Raw genomic sequence first — 23,749 nt, 5'->3', positions numbered from 1 at the left:
TCCTTTCTGGTGAAGAATTGGCTTGGTAGTTTGGTCTGCCCTGTTCCCATGATGCACTGGGCCAGGGACAGACTAATTTGCATATAGCCAGGTTCTGAGCTGGGATGGGGCAGTGAGCTAAATAACGGTGATGGATCAAGCCCTGATCTTTGGACTGGGTAAGAGTGGTCTGCTTAATTCAGACACTCTGTTCATCACCACCCCCTTTTCTGAATCGTTTTTGGCCACTATAGGTGTGGCAGGGTATACTCAGACATGAGTCCCTTGCTCACTGCTCCATCAGGATTCAAGCAAGCCGGGCCGACGAGGCTGAAATGCCAGAAACCGGTCCCCGGTAGCTTGTCTCCTTTCTGGTGAAGAATTGGCTTGGTAGTTTGGTCTGCCCTGTTCCCATGATGCACTGGGCCAGGGACAGACTAATTTGCATATAGCCAGGTTCTGAGCTGGGATGGGGCAGTGAACTAAATAACGGTGATGGATCAAGCCCTGATCTTTGGACTGGGTAAGAGTGGTCTGCTTAATTCAGACACTCTGTTCATCACCACCCCCTTTTCTGAATCGTTTTTGGCCACTATAGGTGTGGCAGGGTATACTCAGACATGAGTCCCTTGCTCACTGCTCCATCAGGATTCAAGCAAGCCGGGCCGACGAGGCTGAAATGCCAGAAACCGGTCCCCGGTAGCTTGTCTCCTTTCTGGTGAAGAATTGGCTTGGTAGTTTGGTCTGCCCTGTTCCCATGATGCACTGGGCCAGGGACAGACTAATTTGCATATAGCCAGGTTCTGAGCTGGGATGGGGCAGTGAGCTAAATAACGGTGATGGATCAAGCCCTGATCTTTGGACTGGGTAAGAGTGGTCTGCTTAATTCAGACACTCTGTTCATCACCACCCCCTTTTCTGAATCCCAAATGTGATTAGGTATAGCAGAATCCGATTCTGAACCTATTTTTCTGTATGAATCGTACACATTTCCCAATGACCGATTACGATGCCCGGAAACCGTTCGGGCAGTCTGAAACAGTTCCAAAAGGCATTCGGACAGCCCATGTCTTTCAGAGCTGAATACTACAGTTCTATGGACATGGTTTCCGAATGAGAAATTACGATGACCAACTCAGACAGCCGTTCTGATTCGGTCTGCCCGCCACGAAACAGTGGTCGGAATTTGCCTTTGGGGTGTCTTTGCGGGCCCCCCTTCGCCTGGAGGCATTCAATTGGGGTCCAAGGGGGTACCCAAGGGACCCCTTTTCACAACCATGAACAATGTGGCAAGCACCATGGGGTGCCTGCCACAGGGTGCAAGCTTTTCCCCAACCACCCCTTTTTTCAATGGGAGCATGTGTTCTTGTTTGGAACACATGCTCCCATTGAAGTCAATGCGAGTCTGAACGAACGATGTTGGGAAGCATTGCAATCGGTCGTTCGGACTCGCAGGAACCAATTTGTTTGGAAATGATTTTGAGACAGATTCATTTGGAACCATTTCCGAACATCATCGTAATTAGTCCCTTAGTCTGTGCATGGGGAAACAACTTTGTTCTGGTTTAAAACCATGAGGCTGTATCCAGTGATTTAGCAGAGATCTGTCACTTTTATGGATTTTCATATTGAGGAAATCCAGCCTGACAAAATCAGGTTGACAAAATTCCATTACATTGAAATATTACACTTACAAAATTTATTTTCCACGAAAATGGTATGTTTCCATGGAAAAGGTATGTATATGTATTTGAATCAAATGGAGGGAAGGAAGAGGGGGCAGAACTAAGGGTACACCGGAAAGATGGTGATAGCAATAGAGGGAGGGAAAGGAAGATGGGGTGTAGGGAGGGGCTCCCAACATTAAAAACTCAAGGGGTTTGGGGGAAACTTCACTGAAAAGCAATAAAGCGAAAACCAAACGTGAAAAAACAAAGGTTTCTTCAAGGATGTATTGTCAATATGGGCAAATCCATTCTGAAAAAATCATTTTAAAAAAATGGTTTGCCAAAATAAAATCCCCAAAGCCGGTTTCTTCATGCTCCATTATTGTGTAAAACATCAAAGTTGAATATCTACGAGTCAATGTCGGAGTAGTCAAAGGCTAGCTTAGTAAGGTTAGATCACGAAAAAATATCCAGCTGACATTTGGTTTCATCAGCAAAAGCTCAAAACGATGGTATGGGATTTGCTTTAGCTTTCTTGTTAGTCATTTTGCTCTGAATTTGTTACAGATCGGCCTTGAATTCTCAAACCTATGCTGAGCATGTTTTGTGAGGATATGAATTCTTGCAGTAGGACAAGGATCTTCTGATATCAAAAGAGGATCCTTAATTTTCCGGTGCCACATGTCCCTTTATGTTCCAGTGGAAGGTCTCAAAAATTAAAGTTCACTGACTGTCCTTGACAAAACAGTGACAAAAATTGCAATCAGGAGAAAATGTGTGTAAAGGTAGTTTAACAAAGATCTTTAAGGGTGGTTACAATGTACCCTGTTTACTTCATAGCAACTGAAGGCATTCCCCATCAAGATGGGCAATTTCCCCCAAATTCCTTCCTGTATTTCATCTGTCAAGTGGAATCTCTTTGGAGAGTGCCAGCTTTCTGTATTCCAGGATCGTTCTTGTTCTAGGTAAGTTCAGGCTCAGGAGGAGCACTTCATGTCAAGTTTTTCCCTCCACAAATGACAAAGATTACACTGTCCTTGAGAGCTTGTTTGGGTAACTTTTTTCAGACATACTGGAACACGATGTCCTAGCTGAGATTCAGCTGAAAGGCTAGGACATAATTCTTGGTATTTCCTCTAGGAATTGAAGCTGACTCCTCCTTTTTAATCTTGAACTGAGTGCCAGTGATTCTCACATAGGGTTTTTTGGTGAACGATGCCACAATAGGGCTAAATACCCCAACTGACACCATCATCTAAACATTCTAGAAGGCCTATTGTCGGTGATTGGTAACGATATAGGACTGGGAACACAGAACCTTTTTCTTTCTGCAGACTGCATGGCCCTTTTAAAGAGGAAAGGTTACAAGTCATTGGCAGGCTAAAATGTAATATCTAGGTATATTTTGTGTGTCCCACTCCAGTTTAGCAACAGTATGTTACAGAACTTAGTTGACATGCCTTATAACTCAGGGTGGAGTTAATTCTTGCAGACCCAGACGTCAAGTTTACATTTCCCTTGAACTGCAAAGGAATTTTATAATTCTTTCAGAAACAACAATCAGGTTGCCTTATATGGTTCAGGTTGTCAGAGTGTGTGCTTCAAGTGGAGTATGGTGAAAGGCTGAGGAGTTTGGCTTTTGGGACTTATATGCATAAGTCTATTCAACGATCAGTAGGGCTGAGTACACTAAAGGACTACACATATATGAAAGCAAGGTAAGTTAACACTTAGACAATAGGTGCTGCATGGCGCTGCAAAAATTACAACCGTTTTTGTTTCTGTGTTCTGTATAAAACGATTACAAGCTCCAGATGGGGGACTCAAACAGTCTGCCAAGCTGATCAAGGGGCCTGGGTTTAGGAAAACTGATGGCTGCTGGAGTGATGGACTGTGGATCTTTGTACCCATGCAAATGATTAGTGCCTGTATTTTCTTCTGCTGTCATGATATATGTTTCCATTGCAGTGATCCAACAAGGTATTCACCAAGGAATGCCAGGGTTAAAGGAAGTGATAAAACCACACCCTCAATGCCATATATTACCACAAACCAGTTAAAATGAAAAAAATCAAACATCAATCAAAAGAACCAGAGGCTATAATGATGGTGAAGTTTTCCTATATAATACCATATGATGTTGGGCAAGAAGTACACTATGTCAGGAAAAAGGTCTGGTTTTCCTAATTCATTTCCGTTATGTAATTCTGTCAGGGAGCACCAATACACTGGGCCTCGTACATCAGATAAGTCTGTTGAGTCAGGACCAGGAACTTCTAGTTATTCTGTCAGTTATTCCTGTCACCCTTCATTACAGACACTTTAAGGAATGGATCCGGTTATGTCATCCAAGACATCAGAACACCAAGAAGATGAGTAGAATGTATTTCTCCAGGCCACCATGAAGGAAGATAACATGTTTGTGTAATCCATTAGGTAGGACTTTGAGTCTGTAAATAACACTTTGAACACTTTAAAAAATCTGCATTTTAGATGGCAATCTTTAACAGCAGCACAGACATTGGTGGAACCCTCCCCTTTCCAAGATGAAAGCAAACTGTGGCTGTAAACTAACTTGTGTAAGTCAGCAAATGTGAAGACTGGATGGGTTCACCACCCCCAAGAAGGAATCAGAACCAATGCCTCCCTTACCCATTAATCAAACTACCAAAAAGGAATCATAAACTGAGATGCCAAGTAGAAGTAGAAGTAAAAAATAGAAATAGAAGTAAAAGCAGAAGTAGAAGTAGAAGTAGAAGTAGAAGTAGAAAATGAGTGGAAAACCATACTAAATCCTCATTTTTAAATACTGGTGCCCCTTGGCAGTGTTGATCCGCAAATCACTTATAATTCAAATGTTCTTGTTGTAAATGAAGGAAGGGATTGTGTTGAATTGTGGAAATTGTAGATTACTGTGCAGTAACTGAAGGAACTGAAGTTTAGTGTACAATGCCTGGAAATAATTGCGGATGGAACCAAAGTTAACAAAAAAGGGGTGTGCCCTATGAAAGAATGCAAATAATTCATTGTATGCCAACTCCTCCAAAGGTAACCAAATGGCGTATTGTTTCAGATGGGAAACTAAGGTATTGTTGAAAGAATGATTTCAGTTTGGCAATCAATTTCTGAATGATAACTCATGGTCCATGGCATGCAGTCCTCGAAGCAAATTATTCCAGAATTTGGAAACAAACTTCACTCCTCCATCGGGCACAGCCCCTGTAGGCAAGCCATATAGTCTCATACTTTCATTAAAAATGAGTATTTATTAAAAATTAAGTCACCTAGTAACAAAATACCTGTATTTGTGATAGAGGGAATATTTATGAAATATTTATAGTGAAATATATCATTATTTTCTTCTAAGACCCCTTGCAGAGCTACAGGTGAAATTAGTAGACCTAGCAGTTATTGATGGGAGGCTTTATCTGGATACAAACCGAACACCTTTATACATACTGTCCTTCATCCTGCCTCGTAGACAGCCATCAAAATGTCAATCAACCTAATCATACATTTTCTTTTCTCTAATATTTCTAAGACTAGGAGAGCCATGACACCAGCATAAAACTTTCTCCTGCAGGAATCTAGAAGGTATAAACAATTTGTTCTTGAGAAACAGCAATCCTTCCTTAACGACTAACTGCTGAGAATCCTGTTGCATCCATTGTTCTTTATCAAAAGAGCTTATGTCTGATTTTAAATTTGAGGGAAAGTTGTTCAAGACTGATGCCTTTATGTCTACGCAGCCTAAATGTATGGTATCTGTGGTCATTGTTGTTCCAGATTCAAGTATCTAGTGGCAGCATTTGCCTCAAAATGGCATTTTCCTGGTCTATGGATGATGTGATATTGGAGGTTACAAAAGATAAGCATCACCTTCCAAGAATGTATTTGTTTAAATTATTTTTGAAAGCCCATTTTTTTGCGGTGTGTCCATAAGGTAACAGGGCATAGTGCTCCTTCTAAGTGATGTTGCCGTTAAGAAAAGGTGTGTCTAATGGACAATAATTCTTGATCATATTATACTGAGTTCTTAGTTTCTTTTTGTGGAAGACAACATGCATGAAAAAGGCCACAGGATGTACAGCTTCTCATGCAGGATTTATCTTTGACATTACTGCCCATAAAACAAAAAAAGAGGCATACAACAAAAGAGTAAATAACCTTTTTATTCAGTTAATTAAAACTTACAATTTTATCAAGACAATCACAAATTTAAATCATCAAATAAAATCCATCATTTACATAGATCTGTACTGCCTTCCTTCCTTTGTTATAAAATGATTTTGACCCTTCTCGGCACCTCAACAAGCACCGGATTAAAAGAAAAACATATTTGCAGTATGAATCAAACATCTGGGGAGAGTGTTCTGGTGGGTGCTGTCGCCTGATTGGCTGCAGTTTCGACTGTGCAGGATGACTGTGGTGGTCACATGTGTGGGGTTTTTTGCTCTTGTGGCTTGGGGCTACTTTGCTTCCTGGTTGTTTGTTGCCAAGGTTTTTTGGTTGTTGTGTGCATTTTGTTGCTATTTTGTGTGCCGTGGGGCTCCCGCTCCGACGACGGGGAGTGATTCATGCATGTGAATCTATGGAGGACACCAATACTGGAAAACCACAGATTACAGGTAAGTAATTATTGTTCGTATTCAGTACCGCAGCCAGCACCTGCCCATTTAAAGTACTGGATGTAACACCCCTTAGAGAACTGCCACTATGTCTCCATCAGATATTTCAACAGTGATATTCTTAACCAAATTATTGCTCTGGTAACAGTTGTATTTTGTCATATGCTGACTCATTTGATCCTCATGTAAAGTGCTCTGATATCCTGTTCTTGTGTTTGAGTGTCTACCATTTATTGCAGTATTATACCTCTACTTGTACTTTTTATGCCTTTGTAACTTGCACACATGTCTCTTTTTCCTCCTGTAATGTACCGTTTGCTACCTATTGTAATTTGTTTGCTCACAATTGTCACTTTTGTCTCATGTAACTTAACGTTTGCTTTTGTAATTTGTTCACTTGTAATTTTCTCCTCATGTATCATCACTGTTCCTATTGTGAAGCGCTCTGACACCTTCGGGTAAAGTCAGCGCTATATAAAAACGCATAAAATACATTTTAAAAAGTAAAAAAAACGCGAAGCACTTGGTCATTGTGCAAACCCAAATCAGAAAAACAGTTGTACTGCAACTATTTCACAACACACTGAGCAGTATATGAGAGAGATGTGTTCTAGGTAACAATCAATCAGCTGAGATGCTAGAGGAACAATCAGGAATCCCCAATTCCTCTTTGTTAAGAAATAACACTCAAAATCACTAGAACACAAAGAATGCATTTTAAATATTTATTTTAAAACTAAAATCATACTCCAGTGTACAAAATATGAATTGTAACCATAATGAAGGATAACATGGCAGCAACAACAGTTACCAGGTGTGAAAAATACATACCACTCCAACATGATTGCTTTTATTAATACATAGCAATCTTATCCTCTTTCTGCTACTTCCAACCGCTGGTATAATTCTAGAATTCTAGCAAAGCAGAAAATAAAACCTATTACCAGCGTCAGAGATGGAACACACCTGCAAACATGTTTGAACAATGATATCTTGTGTTCAAGGAAATAGGTCTGCTTTTCTCGTCTCACGAGGCCGCCTGCAATGATAAATCAGTGTACGAAGGCTAAGTGACTCCCATTCCGGAAGCCTTCAATAAGAACCAGAGGTAGGATTCTGCCTGTTCCTGTGTAATCTGCTCTCTCTCCTTTACTTTCTGTGGTAGACTTTTATGCCATATTCTCGTTGTTAAGAACTCTTGGTAAAAACAACTGACAGTAACTGGCTTGATACCCTTTCAGGTATTTTCATTCTACAAAAAGTGTTCTTTATATATGAACAAAAGAGAGACACGTAGTTGTAAATCTTCTAGAACATTTTGGAAATTATTAACAAAAGTGAGATTTAGATAAAAACATTTCAAATATTTTGACATAGGCATGATTATCACACTGCAGAACATAATATAAGCCAAATGTGTCACATGAATTATGCGTTTTAAGCGTTTTGATTAATTGTTTAGCAAATGTAACTCAAGCAGGGGAATGCCCACGATAAAAAGTACACAATATCCATAACACAAAGTCAGTCACGAAAATTGATGCCTTGTACTGCACAACACACCAGGGAAGTGCAGGACATGGCTGTTTCAGTCAAAGCGTTCTCAACAATGGCAGCAATGTCCATTGGAGTTGCAAATGGGCGGGCCTCAGACGGCAAATCCAGGTAAAAGTCAATTCATTTAGAACAGAGGTCCAAAATAAAATCATGGTCATGTCGTTTTATGCAGCATTGCTATTTGGAAAGCATGTTGACAGTGCACTCCAACATACTAAAGCCGATACCGAAATGGCCAGGTCATTGGGGGCACTCCATCCACCTCAGCCACAATCCTTTTCCTCAGTGGAAAACAATACCTATAATGTGGGCTAGACCAGCCATACCGATATCCATCATACCAATCTCAACAGTATTGGCAATGCTATACTTCTCAGCAGTAACCACAAACACCATATACGTAATCCCACACCCAGCCCACCAGAGTGTCACTAGTGCGTAGAGGAGGTCAACAAAAGGGTCAGGACGCTAGACGTCATTGACAACTCTAAGGCACTCTCTATCATCCTCCAATCACAATTGTTGTATACATTTCATTTCGTCCTCTCTTCCAACTTATTTTAAAGTGCTCTGATATCCTTCGGGATCTTGTTCGCGCTATATAAAACTTTATAAATAAATAAATAAATAAATAAATAAAATGCTAACATTTCTAAATCAAGTACTCAGGTAAACCAAAATTAAATAAAAGGTATTTACAATTTAATCTAATACGTGTACTCAAAAAAGGCCATGTGGTGCCTTGGCTTTGTTTCAAAATTCAACACTCCATATGTGGCCATAAGAAAGAGTCAGCAGACTTACAAAATAATAGCTTTGATAGTGCAAATGATGCTCCTATTAAAATGCTGAGTGCGTGGCTTATTTTCCAGATAATAGAACTATCAAACAAAAAGTATAAAACATATTAGCCTAACCTGTGAGAATATTCTGGATAGAGGTGTTTTGTGCGTTTAAATTTGAAAGAAATGAACAATATAATTTACTCATGATTGGAACTCTGTTTCAAATCATCAAGGAGACAAGACAGTATGCTTGACCTAACTTCAAAATTAATCATTCTGGTCATGCTGGAAACAGCAGTCAAACAATCAAATACCTATGTTAGTGTAAAATACATAAGCAAAAGTGCTCAGTGCTTTTCCTGGATTACAAATCATTGTGCTAAAACCAAAAAAAATACAACCCCAAAAATAAAAACTGCAAAGGTTTAAACATAATTGTTATCCTAGTGTGCTTGATCCAAAAATGTAATGCTTAGTTGTTTACTTTGGATCTGCCTTCATCTGGCTCAGTAATTAAGAGAACCGGTCGCAAGGAGTCACCACAGCTAATCGTGATGCAGCCAAAAGGAGCTCCTTTATAATTCAGACTTTGCTATTTGTGAATCTGCAATGCACATAAACTTAAGGAGTTTACCACAGAACATCACGTCCTCTCCTTTCAGACAGGCTATGACCACTCACCAACATGTACATAAGCTGTTTCTAATAAAGTACTGTCTCAGAAACCCTTTCCGATCCGACATTAGAACTGGGCAGGTAGAGACAATATGGCAAATATCTTCCTTTGGATAGTGACAAAGGGGACATGAGATCTCAGCAGTTCATATCCTCCAAACAGGGGAATTAAAACGTATTTAAAAATCGACTAGCCAAAGTCTCAGAAGCTTGAGCTTAGTTTGTAGACCAAACAAACCCCCTAAACATATTAGAGATTTGAGTAGATCATATTAACCTATTATTATTCATGCATGAGATTTTTTGGACAGCACAGCTTTGTCCACATGGGATGAGATCTTTTTCCCAGATTAATGTATAACTCTGTTAAAAGCTGATTGTGAAAGTGTTAAAGCCCAAAGATCCTCTGCCTTAAAAGTGGCGAAGGTCAGGTTTGGATGATCACATGCCAAGATGTTTCCTGAGTCACTTATGGCTTTAAACACAAAAGAACTCTAGGTAGGTCTTGGATACTTTTTAGCTCATAGAAATATTTTAAATAAGCACCCAAGCTGCTTATAGTCTGAGTACTGACACCTAACTTAAGACAAATTTGAGCAGGAGAGCCCTGGCGATGAAGTCTAAATCGGTGTTGGTATGTCCCTGCTATGGGATTATCAATTGTTTTATCTGCTCTTCTCTCATGGCCTCATCTCCATACGTGAGAGAAGGAACAGGTTTGGCAGCCATCACTTGTAGAAGTGTCTGGAGAGACAGGCCTTTTAAAGAGTTCTGTAGATTGTTAAAGTCAGTGGTTAGCGTGGTGTTTCTCCTTTGTATCGCACTGCTCTGTTTCACAAAAGCACCTCTTGATTCAAAAATACCCTCAAAATATTTGAATTCTGCCACAGCTTCCAAAGCTGAGCCATCTAGGTAGAGTGTGGGAGGTGAGGATCTTCTCCTGGTCACTAGCTTTGTTTTTCTTTTGTTAAGATTGACTCTTAGCCCATGTTTTGATGCGTACTGGGATGTTACAATAATCAGGCTCTTCAGGCCGACTATTCTATAACTAATCAAGACAACATCACCGGCGTACAACATTTGTGAAGCGCTAAATCCAGCCACCATGTAGGATTGAGAGCTGACACTATTTAGAGCTGTTGTCATCTCCACAAGATACAAGTTAAAAAGAAAATGAGCCAATACACATCCTTGCTTTAAGTCCTTACTTGCTGGTATTTATTTTAACCACTGTACCTTTTCCCAGCCTTACCCTTGTCCGTGTATCTGTGTACAGCAACTGAATGGCTCTTAAGAGGTGAGGAGAAATTTCCCAGCTTTGCAACTTAGACCGCAAGATGTTTTGCTGTATGACATAAAAGGATGAAGACAAGTCCACATTAGACAGGTGTAGATTTAAAGAGCAGCACCTAGCTTGTTTGATTAGCAGGGCCAGCTTCTGGATGTTAGTGGTTGTGCAAATTCTGCTAATGAACTCAGTCTGGTTCACCAGTACCAGTGAGCTTGTGTCAGCACAGCCTGACACCTTGCCCAGCAGACATTTTGCAAAATATTTAGCTTCCCCATCAATTAGGGTGATCAACCTGGAATTAGAATGTATAGTGATTTTCCCTGCTTTGTAAATTGGGACCATAATAGACCCGCACCTGCTTTCTGGGATTCCTTGGTTAATGAGAACATGATTGTATCTGGTGACCTGATGTTTGGCCCAAAAGTGGGGATTTTGTTTAAAGTTCGCCAGCGTTAAGCGGTTTGGACCTGGGGCACCATCACAGCGTTGATTATTTTCTCCACTTCTTCTGTCGAGATGGAACTTAATGAACATTCCTACTCCAGACCTAAAGACTCTGTTTTTTTATCCCATGTGAAGATTCTTAGCCCCCATACATTTCCCAAAGATAAGTTGCGAAGAAGGTTTCCGAGATATTCAAGGTTGGGGGGGCAACCGCGGGCCTGTGGCATGATTCACTAACCGTGAAAACTCTCTGGCATAATTTCTTCTGGAGGCTGAAATAATTTTACACCAGTATAGGTCAGCCTCAGTCTTGGGTGACTCCCCCAATTTTTTTTGTTTTCCGATCTCAGCTTTGGAATGGTCTCGCCCTGTACGGTCAAATTTGGGCTATTTCGAAGTAGCCATAGAGAATGATTCAGCTTCTTTTAGCTGTTATATGTTGGGCCGAGATACTTCTAGGCCGGGCTCATACTAAAGCTGAAATGTTTGAAGCCATTTGGACATGGTTGTGGTTCTGCAGGAGTAGTTAGAGAGCGGGGTCCACTGATCCAGTTGGCTGGAGCATGTTTCCCAAACCCTCTCCCCTTGGAGTCTGGCTTTGAGTTCCACTTTCTCAATGAATCCTGTTGTCCAATATAGACTTCTATAATTGGTTGTAGAAACTATGCCGATATACGGTTGGACTTGGTCATGCAAAGTGACAAGGAGACATGTAATCCTAACTGGATCCTCGGCTGTTAGTCATCACTTTCCAGCCAGCTTCCCAAGGGATAATAAGCTACCATTGCTGACTGATGGTTTTATGTAATGTTAATCAAAAGAAGACTAGCTTATGCAATTAGGAATAGAAAAAGGGGGTAATGACTCTGGTATGTTTTGTCATGAGAGCATCTGGTTAGTATGCTCATGAAGCCCTCACCCACCAACCTAGTTGGTGGCATGCTTCATCATCGGGCACACCCAGTGACACCTAGCGTGTCCCGGGTGTGCTTCGACGCCGGTTTGCGAAGGAGGCACAACAGGTCCAGAGCGGATCCTAACCAGAAAAGCTGGTCAACCCCCTGCCTCTTCACAAACCATGAAGCACAATGCTGCTTAAACTAGCGTGTTTAGAGAAGGGAATCCCCCTCTCACACATAGATAAACACTTTAGGGCGTGTATACACATAGTCTGATTAACACACCCACTAGTTTAAATCACATACACTTTATTTTATTTTACTTAGTCCTGAAGAAAGCCAGCTTATATATAAGGCACTGGCTGAAACATGTTGACTTACCATGGATGTAGGAGGTCGTAACTTGCCACCAACATCCCACAGCCTTATTTTTAACCGCTGACGGTGGCCCAGGTATTAAAGTCTAATTCACCCACGGGTACTGGGACCATCGCCAAGCCGTTTTAACGTCACATTCACGACATTCATCACCGCACACTCAGCGACATACCAGCTCCGCTGTAATCAGGCATCGAAGCACACCCGGGACACGCTAGGTGTCACTGGGTGGGCCCGATGATGAAGCATGCCACCAACTAGGTTGGTGGGTGAGGGCTTCATGAGCATGCCAACCAGATGCTCTCATGACAAAACATACCAGAGTCATTACCCCCTTTTTCTATTCCTAATTGCATAAGCTAGTCTTCTTTTGATTAACATTATATAAACCCCGGGGATAAGGACTAGCTTTCTGGTCCTCTCTCTCTCTTTTGATACGTAGTGATGGGTTTATGTGCCAGGATATCTAGGTTAATACAACCATTCAAGACTCTCAGACCCAGATGTCCACATCTTTTATGAAGTCTCCCATTAGCATCCTTTCTCTGGGTGCAGGGTTGAAATCAGGGGATTTGCCAGATCTGGTCATATGTTTCCACTATTTGATCCCGTATTGTAGCTTGCAGAAAATTACGTGTTTCCACAACTCTGTTTATCAGCATTTTTTAAGTTCTCTGTTGATGTTAAAGTGTCAAAGGAGCTTGCCGTAATTAGCTGACCAAATTTAAGAGAATGTCTACTGATAGTCCTATGTTGATCAGCATTGCATAGGTGGCTTGCCTGCTGCTGAACTTTAAGGGTACATTTAGCAAGATTTATTGTTGTTGAGCATCTGGAGAATCAGATTTCAACAGCAATTTGATATCTGTGAACACTGAGTCTAGGAGACCCAGGAGGATTGCCACCTTATCCAGTATCGGGCTACATGTGCAGGGTGCAATTAGATGTGCATCAGCTTGACCCCAATATGTCAATGAGTTTAATGCTCCTAATATTGAGTCAATAGTTATGACATAGCTAGTCATAGTGTTAAGGAGATCCGTCTGTAGATCTAACTTTCTTGAATGGTAAGTTAAGGCATTTACAACTGACTGAAATGAGAGGAGCAGAACATCACCTGTATCCTTCATCTCACCATCCTGCCGGGACGTTGAACTTTGAAGTGTGTCTGCATGGTAGCTGTGGAGAGAGATATCAGGACTCACAGATAAATGTGAGCCTACCAAAAGCCTCTTACAGCCCAATGGTGCCACAATCTCAACATCAGAAGCTGGAAATACCTTGTCTAGCAATTCAAAAGAGGGACATCTACTTCATGGCCAAATTAGGGCTGGTGTACTCCGAAACACCGAATGGGCTGTTATCCAGAGTATTTTCACTGTATCAGACTAATCATTTTCATAAGTGCCTATACAAGGAGTCAGATGATTTCTGGATGGAGGATGATGAACATCTGCTACAACCTGAAAGCCTGTGTTTTTACCATGGACTTTATTACAAGGCACTGAGCCAGAAATGTGATGGACGTCATCCTGCAAATTCTTTAGCGGAGAAGGCTGTGATGATTCAGATCTGTTATTATCATCAGGGATACCTTTTGCCATGGATTGCCTCTTTTCCCCAGCCTCAATGCTTTTTTTGCCAGTACTCCCAATGAAAAAGCCCCTTTTTCTTTAGCTCCACTGAGTTTTGAGAGCCAAAGCTGCCCTGGTTATCTATCAGCAATAAATCGAGTTTACTGGCCGATTGAGGTTGTAAGGGGGTTTAAAGACTACTTTCATCTTTATTGATAGAGAATAATGCTTCAAGAAGGTAAATTTGGTCCAAGGTTTAGCCCGTGAATCTTGGCAGAAAGCTGGCAGTGCTGGTGGCGAAAGAGGAAGCCCTGCATCCTGTTGAGCAATTCTTGCAGTGATCAACGTGTCTTCTGTGGTAACCTTGTTCTTTTGTTGGCGCATTAGGACACTTCAGTTTGTGTTTTGCAGTTGTAAGGGCCACCCTTTTCTTGCCGGAGTACATGATCACTTTTGAGCCTTGGCAATTACAAGTTGTTCTTGGTGAGGTGAATACAAGTACCACAGACCTGTTTTATGGCACTCAAAACTGGAAAAGAACGGGGAGCACCCGGCGTAGAGCAGGTCATGCCACAAGTTTGGCCAGTCCTCTTCCACTCTCTGCCGGCTTTATCATGAGGGGGTCAGCTAAGTACCATCAAAAGCTTCTAGCTGAAGTAAGCAAGAGGCAGGCCGCAGGGGGCAGAGAATAGTAGCGGCTCCAATGGCACCAAAATCTGTTTAAAAACATAACGGCCTAAACTAGGGAATGATATGCTTAACTTTTGGGCACCTGGCTTTGTTGTTATGCTTGTGTTAATCATGCTGGCTTAGATGTTATACCGATGGGCCACAGTATGAGTCAAATCTGACTCAGGCAGTGTAAGTAATCAATCCTCAGCAGTGGTTCTTATTGTGGAGTGCAGAATGTGACTGTGGGCCCTCCGAAGGAGTAAGACAACTGACCTGAAGTTGGCCACTTCTGAGCCTCACCGAAAGGACCACTACCCTAGGGCCATACCTGCACTCCAACTCTGATGCCGTTGTCCATTTTCACTTCCCACTTTCCAGAGGTGCACTATGCAGCATCAGACCTAGCACTCCAAACTCCATGACCTACCACTGGTCCAATACTCTGTTGCGACCCCACCCCTGGAGTCTGCCTAGAGCCTGGGGAGCCTAGGGAGCTGGGGGGGCCTACAGGTTTCAGAGGCTGTAGTACGGAGCGATAAGGAGCAGAGGCACTGCTGCCTTGCCTTAGTATTGCAGCATGTGACGTCAGTGCATTTATTTGTTCGCTCCTCCTTGTCCAATCTCTTCCTGTATCCAAACAGGGAGAGCTGATCACAGGCATGAAACAAAAGAAGAAGCATCACTCTCCACAATGAAGGGTAAGTAATGATCAGCATGTTTAAGGATGGTGCCGTTGTACATGACAGTTTCTGCTGATCAAATGCTTTCGGCTTATCCAGCCCCCTTTTTATATGTGTTGCCCCCTATTAGTAAAATGTACTGTGGGCACCACAACTGCAGAGAATGGTGTCTATAAACATTGGCAAAGACCAAAGATCTTTGAATGTCTTTTACATTGAGAGGACAATGCCAATGCCAGCAAAAACCTACTGGGCATCTATAATAATACCTTTGACTGGCAGGATAAACCCTAGCATGGCAGCTGAGTGAGTTTCTAAAATCCATTTGTGTAGTTTGGCGTTACATAAACTGTAAAAAGTTCCTTGACATGTTTTTGATGTTGACAACTTGCTTGAAATAAAAAATAAGAACATTATTCAAGTATATGATGGAATATGTATCAGTTACTAAATCCTGAAAATTTGCTAAAGCATTACAAAGATCGAATGGCAGAACTAGATACTCATAATTTACATATTTAGTATTGAAAGCTATTGTTGTTTCTTGCATTATTCCAGACTAGAATGTATGCACCCCTCAGATCTAGCTTTATGAATACTTTTTTTCTGTATTAACTCGATCTAAAAGTACAGAAATGAAAGAAAAAGGATATAGGTTTTTGATTGTAAGTGTTTAGCTTCCAATAGTCCACACAAGGTCCCAACTCTCCATTCAAATGAGGAACAAAAGATAGAGATGCCCCTGCTTGAGAAGGTGAATGTTGAAAGAATGTTTTGGCAAGATTTTCCTCAAGATATTTTTTAAGGTCGTCACCGTCCATGCTGGTTAAGCGATATATTTTGCCATGTAAAATCTTGGTATTCAAGACTAAATCAATGGAGCAGTCAAAGTAGTGCCCAATCTTGGTCATCCTGTTAATATCGGGCATTGATGTTTCTTTCCAAATGAGGGCATTTACATACAAATTGTCCTACTCTTCACAGTAAAGAAGCAATCCGTTTTTTCTTTTTGAACTCTCTCTCCCAAGTACAGTGATGTGTGAACCTTCCCAATGTACATAAGGAGTTGTAGTAGGAGATTCTTCTAAGAAAATACTGCTAGTGATCCTATAACAAGCTGTAATTCATCATTCGTTCAGTTTGTGAGCTATTTGTAGAACCAAACTGATCAGTTTATTGGTAGCAGTCTGGCAGTTGGTGCCCAGGAAAAATTGCATCCTTAATATCCTCCTCCAGACTGTTGAAAAACACCACAACTGTGGTCTCTCCAATCCCAGCAACTTCTCTCTGTACATGACTAAAATACTGATGTGCAAACCAATATATTTTGAACTTGTTGTAAAATCAACAGGCCAGTAGATGCTGCATTAGTAGTTGGTCACCAACCAAAAACTGCTTTGTACTGCTCACTAAATATATTATATTGCTGTAACAAAGGACAACCATGTAGAATTAGTAGAGTTGCCTAAACTATGGCATCCTCAGTAAGATAGTACAAAAAAAGGAGACGACATCATTTGGAAATTGCGCTCTGTGTTACAAAAAATGAAGGCTTCAGTGTGCCAAAAAAGTCGGAAAATATTGAAGGTCTTTTAAAAACTTCACGTGGAGCCATTCTGTAGGGTATATTCTAGAAGCAATGAGATTTAGGGGGCAGGAGTGATTTTGTTCTACTATTATCAGCAACGGATACTCATAGGGTAAGAATACTAAGTTGCTCTAGAGCTTGAGGGATCTGATTAAGATGATCCAGTAAATATGCTCATCCATTTTTAGATTTAGCCTGAAGATGATTGCTATCAAATCTCTTGCCATAAATAAATGGCCTAGAAAACTGTAAAGCTCTGAGCACAGTATCTGGCAGAGTCTGATGGCAATCTGCCCGCATTGCCCAGAATGTGGGTCTGCCTCTACATAAACATACATGTAGGCATGATGAAATACTGGATGAAAGGGGAACATAGGAGAGAACATTGAGAAAACCAGGATGACACAGCCTCTCCCCAGGAGTTTTCCCAGTTTGGGTTACTTTCTAGGTGGAAATATCAGAGACTGGCGTTTCAGACTAATAATTAAACACTGTACCAAAAAGTGCATACACACAAACACATGACATGTATATGAGCTCAAAGTAGGCAACTTCATAATTATAAAGGTACTGAGGAGGACAGTCCCCTTTTTATCTAACCCTTAACAAAAGCACAGAGGCTAAATGGGGATATTCCCACTTTTATAAATTAATCATCTACTAATAAAACAAACCTGTATGCCTATAACAGTCTGGTTTTAATGTCAAAGCCATTGGCTATTAAAATAGTGGTAGAAACTTTATCTAGGTTTGCAGGGCACTCATGGTATAAAATTAGTATAGTTTAATCAGAGATTATGCTATAGAACATCCCTGTAGAACTAAAAAAGCAACTCTTAACAGCTTCTACTGAAGCTAGTAAACCAAGTATGTATATTAGGTACAAATATCACTTAATCTTAAGGGAAACTTATTCTGTCAATGTTCATAATAAATGAGCAGTAGTTAGTAAAATCCTTAAGCAGACACATAAATTACTCATTCATTACATGGAAGAGTGAATTTTGTAAAAACGATCATGCCTCCAAAATTTCTTAACATATTTCATTAATTGAAGTTAGCATAGAAGGCCTTAGTGTCATAATTTTATTCCAATAAAAGCGAGAATAAATTGCAAGGTGACCTGAAGGAAGTAGGGCTGTCCCTCCCAGACTTTACAAAAAAGTATTGGTCAGCACACCTCAATTGCAAAAGGATTTTAACCAAGTTGAATTCATCTGAGTACCTCAAAAATGAAATGTAAGGTTATTAGCCACCTACTGCAAATGGTGCACTTGTTGCCTGGTATAGACTCCTTGTCAGCCATGGTTTTCCCAGATGCTACCTGGTTCAGATTGCACACCAGGGTTGTACTCCATTTCGATGTTTGAACAGTATGCTGAAATCAGAGAGCAGCACTGAATAGCGGGATGGTAGCGCCAGATGGGGAGCCCAGGCACTAGCTGAGGAAAGGTGTCTGGGCATTTGTCTGCATCAAGAGTAGTGTACAGCTTGGGTATCGAAATAATTCTGAACACCAATATTGCACCCACAGTGCACCACCTGAGATCACTGCGATCAGAGGGATGTAGCCAGGACCGAAACAGGTTTCAACCATATAACCGTTGTTGTCAGCTCAGTGGTGTCATCCCAGGACCATGAGACCTCAGGATGAATCGACAATAAGCTCCATGACACAGAAGGAGTTAGAGATAGGATCACTGCATAAAGCTTCCTATGGTCACTAAGTATCCTCAAACATTGTCAAAATTAGTGGAGGTCATTGGGCATAATATTACAAAATATCTAAAATGTCCTCAGTTTAATAAGTTGATAGCATGAAGGACAATAAAGAATTTTCATTACTACTAGCACCTACTAATTTACAAATTACATTTTTTTTTATTTCCATGGCATTCAAAATGTCAATAATGGGTTAAAATCATATGAACTCTTAAAAGCACAAACAATTAAAACACATTTTTATTAGGAAAGATATCCATGCAAAGCTCTTAACATCTGTACATTTCTTTATTTGATGCAATGTATTCATATAAATAAACAAGGATAATTGTGAATCATTTTGTTAATAAATTACGCAGATCTGATGAAAGAAGGGTAAAAAAATTGACAGTCGGTGGGGATTAGAAGCTATTAATGTGAGGGATAATGTTTGAACTTTGCTACTCCTAAAGAAAGGAGCCCCTTCTAATTATACAATTTAGGTCTGGGAGAAAAGGGGGACAACTTACACCAAACAAACTATCAAAAACTTGCCACTTGACCTATATTTCTTTCCTATACGGCAAAGATGCCCCAATGGGTTATTGACATTCAGAGACATGATGCATGCAACAATTGCTACTTTATCAAAAATATTTTTTATTTATTTTTTAGCATGATTTATTTCATTGTTTATATCAAAAAAGTTAAAAACCATACATTATATTCATAATTTTATCCATTTTTCTTTTTTTTACAAATGTGTTGTACAATTCATGGGCATATTTGCACAAAATGATATTATCTATATCAAACTCCTATAAATTCACTCCACCTCTCGCAACCACACTCATACTCGCTCATGCCATTCACACTATCAACCCACCCAAGAGCAAATACACATAATGGTCATAAAAGGGACAAAGATGTTTAAGTCTCTGTGACCGTGTTGTGGGTTGGGTACACACAAAGACAGGTGGATGCACATTTCGGTGGTATTAACCAAATTACAACCACCTTCTTCAAGACCATCAAGGTTTGCAAATTTTGGGCGAGTGGGTGGTGTATAGGAACTACATGAGAAAGAGTGTCATACAGGGCCACTGTTCAACATCTATATTGTGTTCGGTCTCTCTTCTAAGTGAGATGCATGAATCTCTATTTAACACTGATGTCATTGAAGTATCACTGCACTGACTCAATCTAAAAAGGGTGCAGTCCACAAGGATGACCTATTTGTCTCTCCCCACTATATAATTGGTTTGTCCTCACAACATGTTTGTATATATCATCCTATGTCATGAGATATTGGGTCATGTCCTCTTTAAAATGTTCTTGGTATTAGTTGGTTCAGTCACAGGATTTATCTGAGTCTCCAGTCCTCATTTGACATATCGTTACTCAAGCATGGTGTACGGTTGTTCTGAGTCCGATCCTTTCACCATGCACACCAATGTTTGAACTCTGTCCAGTAGAGTGGGTTTTACTATATTTTCCAATGTCAAATATCGTCATCAGCATTTTATGACCATCCATAGAGCATATTACTAGGAATGGGTGAGATTTCAGTTAAATTACGCAGAACTGATGAAAGGTGGGTAAACAAACTGACAGTCGGTGGGGATTAGAAGCTAATAATGGGAGGGGTTATATTTGAACATTGTCCAGTAGCATGGGTTATAATATATTTTCCAATGTCAAACATTGTCATCAGCATATTATGACCATCCATAGAGCATATTACTAGGAATAAGTGAGATTTCAGTTAAGCCGGAGTAATCAGAGTAATTTCGGTAATACTGCATTACTCTTTGACAAAGAATTATCAATAATTGTATCTTCACCACTTCTTGCATAATTTGGGGAAACAAATCCTGCTACAAGAGCCCATATAGCAAGAGTGAGTGGCTGCTCTTGCTCGCTAATCATGTTCTGCTGCCTCTAATGCTATTTCTTGATGCAAAAATGGATCCTCGCATCCATTTTGGACTTGAGAGGGCCTTTTTGTGCTATGAATGCAGAATTCCTCTTCTAACATAATTCTGCGTAATCTTGTGGAATTCCGTGTGATTACGCCACACAGAATTCTGTGAGTTACTCCCACCCCTACATATTACACTCACCAAAAACTGCCCAATTTGGTTTCCAGTACTAGTATTAGAGGTTCTCGAATGCAATTGAAGTTAAGATGCACACATACATTTTGTGGCTACACACATCTATAACATTGGTTTCCATCTATGGCTGTATTAAGACATAAAAACAATAATTTAAAAAAGCAATGCGTCCAGAGAGTGCCTGGAGAACGGAAGGGAAGGTGGGTGTTTTTGCTTACAGCTTGTTAACAAGCTTCAGACAAGCCCCCATTTAACCCCCTCCTATATAAATCCCTTAATAACTTCATTTTCACCGCTGCCAGAATGGTAGAAAAGGTCTACATGAGAAGTGTTCGCTTCCAACTACTCAAATTGAGTACACAGGTGAGAAGACAGATAAAGCCCCATGAACTACAGTTATTAGTATACTAATTCATACATGTTTATATCTCCCTTTGTCAGTCTAGCGACCTGTCGAATGGTGGCATTTCATGCATTCGCATTTTAGGGAACCACATTGCAGACTGGTATATATCACTGAAGCCTGGCCAGCAGGCTTCCTACCGAACACTGGTTGAAATCCTGAACACCCAAAAGTAAAATACTCATGCAGTGCACATTGTGGAAAGTGGATTTATTTTACAAACCTTTGATTTTTCCCTCCATTTTCATCTCTGTGCCTTTAGTGGATGGGAAAGCAATACTGCTTATGAAGTCAAAAAACAAGGCGTTGAGGGAGAAGCTTGTCATTATGGGTCCTTGGGCCACCACAACATATTAAAGGTTTTGTTTTCAGGGTCATTTAGGCAAACAAATTGGTCTCTGTCTTCAGAGTGCACACTTCCAGAAAGGGTAGAAGACCTTCAGAATGAAAAATGGGACTCACATATTGATGATTTTCAGAAATGAGTCAGGCTATCCATTCATTGTGGATGAAGTCTGGAGTAAACACCAAGGTATAGTGTGTTCTCTAATTACCATCATTAAATCAGAAAGTTTAGAGAAGATTTATACTGACTTACTTTGGGAACAAAAACATTGATGTGCTTAGGATCAATCCTCATCCCTTTATAATGAAAATGAACAAGTTATTGTCAGTTCAGTTTGGTTTACATATATTTTTATTGATTCCTTCTCTCTCGACCTTTTCTAAAGTTGTTTGGCTTAATAAACATTATTTTCCATTTTGCCTGAAAAATTACAGAATTTTATGCATGAGAAACACTGAACGGCAAAAAGGCGATGTTTTGTTTTCAGTGTGGGCAGTCAATGTTTTTCATTTTTTTACTAGCTATGATGTGTTCATGGCATACAAAACAGAGTACACTTACCCCGAACATTATATTTTTACCTAGAATATTTTTCTTAAATTATTTAGTTAAAAATAATTATGTGCAGGCCTTTTCTCATGTCTGAAAATTAATCAGCTTTAAATTCATACTTTTTGTTTCATGATCTTACAGATAATATTTAGGTAGGAAATATTCAGGGGCGTGGCTTGGATGGCGCGGTGCATGGCAGTATAGCTGCACTACCCCTGCCGACATGGCCGACAACAGCAAACTAACCCGCCAAAATGATGATCCAGGACGGAAAGAGTGGTTTATCCATGAATCTGAACACCTCCAGCAACTGACAAGCATGGTGTAGAACCAATTGGTGAACTCGTTATATCACTGTCCTCCCTCATGCACTGATCTCAGAGTGTGCTTTATACTATGTGGGACAAAATGGCCGATGTCCCAAAGCGCTCAAGGCATGTCGTGGTACATGTGACCCAAAAGTAAGACAATCTGCTTACCTCTTGAAGCCCTGATGGTCATGCATTCTATTGTAAGCATTGTCTCTAAGTGATAATTTCATGCAAATCCTTCCTACGATCTGCCTGATTTCAAAATGGTGGGCGCCCATGAGGCACAGATTAATGTTATTTTCGCCTTTACTTCAGCTCGATCCGGTGGATTTTTTGCACTTACAAGTTAATTATTTCAACTGCTCCTCCTGAATTTTGATGATGCCCAATGACCTCCACTAATTTTCACAATGTTTGAGGACACTTAGTGACCATAGGAAGCATCACCTTTATGCAGTGATCCTATCTCTTACTCCTTCTGTGTCGTGGAGCTTATTGTCGATTCATCCTGAGTACTCATGGTCCTGGGCTGACACCACTGAGCTGACAACAAAGGTTATATGGTTGAAACCTGTTTCGGTCCTGGCTACATCCCTCTGATCGCAGTGATCTCAGGTGGTGCACTGTGGGTGCAATGTTGGTGTTCAGAATTATTTCGATACCCAAGCTGTACACTACTGGACGCAGACCAATGCCCAGACACCTTTCCTCAGCTAGTGTGTGGGCTCCCCATCTGGCGCAACCATCCCGCTATTCAGTGCTGCTCTCTGATTTCAGCATACTGTTCATACATCAAAACGGCGTGCAACCCTGGTGTGCAATCTGAACCAGATAGCATCTGGGAAAACAATGGCTGACAAGGAGTCCATACCAGGCGACAAGTGCACCATAGCGGAACCTCTGCTTAATGACTCACCTGTCAAAAGCAAGAACAGGCCCCATGGACATGATATTGGAAAAAAATTAGATATGGTGCATGATCTAGCAAAATCCACCAAACTCAACAAGGACATAATACAGCAAGAATTGTGCACCATCAGGTCCAACATTAACTCTATCAATCGAGTGTCGGAAGCTGAGGGATGAATCAGCTCTCTGCAAGATAAGTCAACCATTTCTATAAGGGATATCCAGAAATTAAAATTCACTACAAAAACCTTACAACAGGATGTGGCTGAGTTAGAAGATAGAAATCATAGGGGGAACCTGTGCATCTATGGTTTGCCTGAGGGGTCAGAAGACTCATCTGAATCTTGCATTTCCTTTTTTTAAAAAACGGATCCCTCAAATGACTAACCTAACCTTCAAGAAGTACTTTGAGCTTGAAAGAGTACACTGGGTACCCTCCTTCAAATCTGATAACCAGAGCACCACTAGCCAGATTGTCGGCCACCTGTTGAGTTGAGATTTCAACAGGCAGAGTTGATACTCAACCATGTGCATAAGAACAATCACATACTTTTGGAAAGGCCACAACATCTATGGCTCTCCACGCCAGACTC

The sequence above is a fragment of the Lissotriton helveticus genome, chromosome 6 (genome assembly GCF_964261635.1).
Source record: "Lissotriton helveticus chromosome 6, aLisHel1.1, whole genome shotgun sequence".
Classification (NCBI taxonomy): Eukaryota; Metazoa; Chordata; class Amphibia; order Caudata; family Salamandridae; genus Lissotriton; species Lissotriton helveticus.
The sequence above is the reverse complement of the archived record's forward strand: the minus strand, read 5'-3'. Positions refer to the sequence as shown.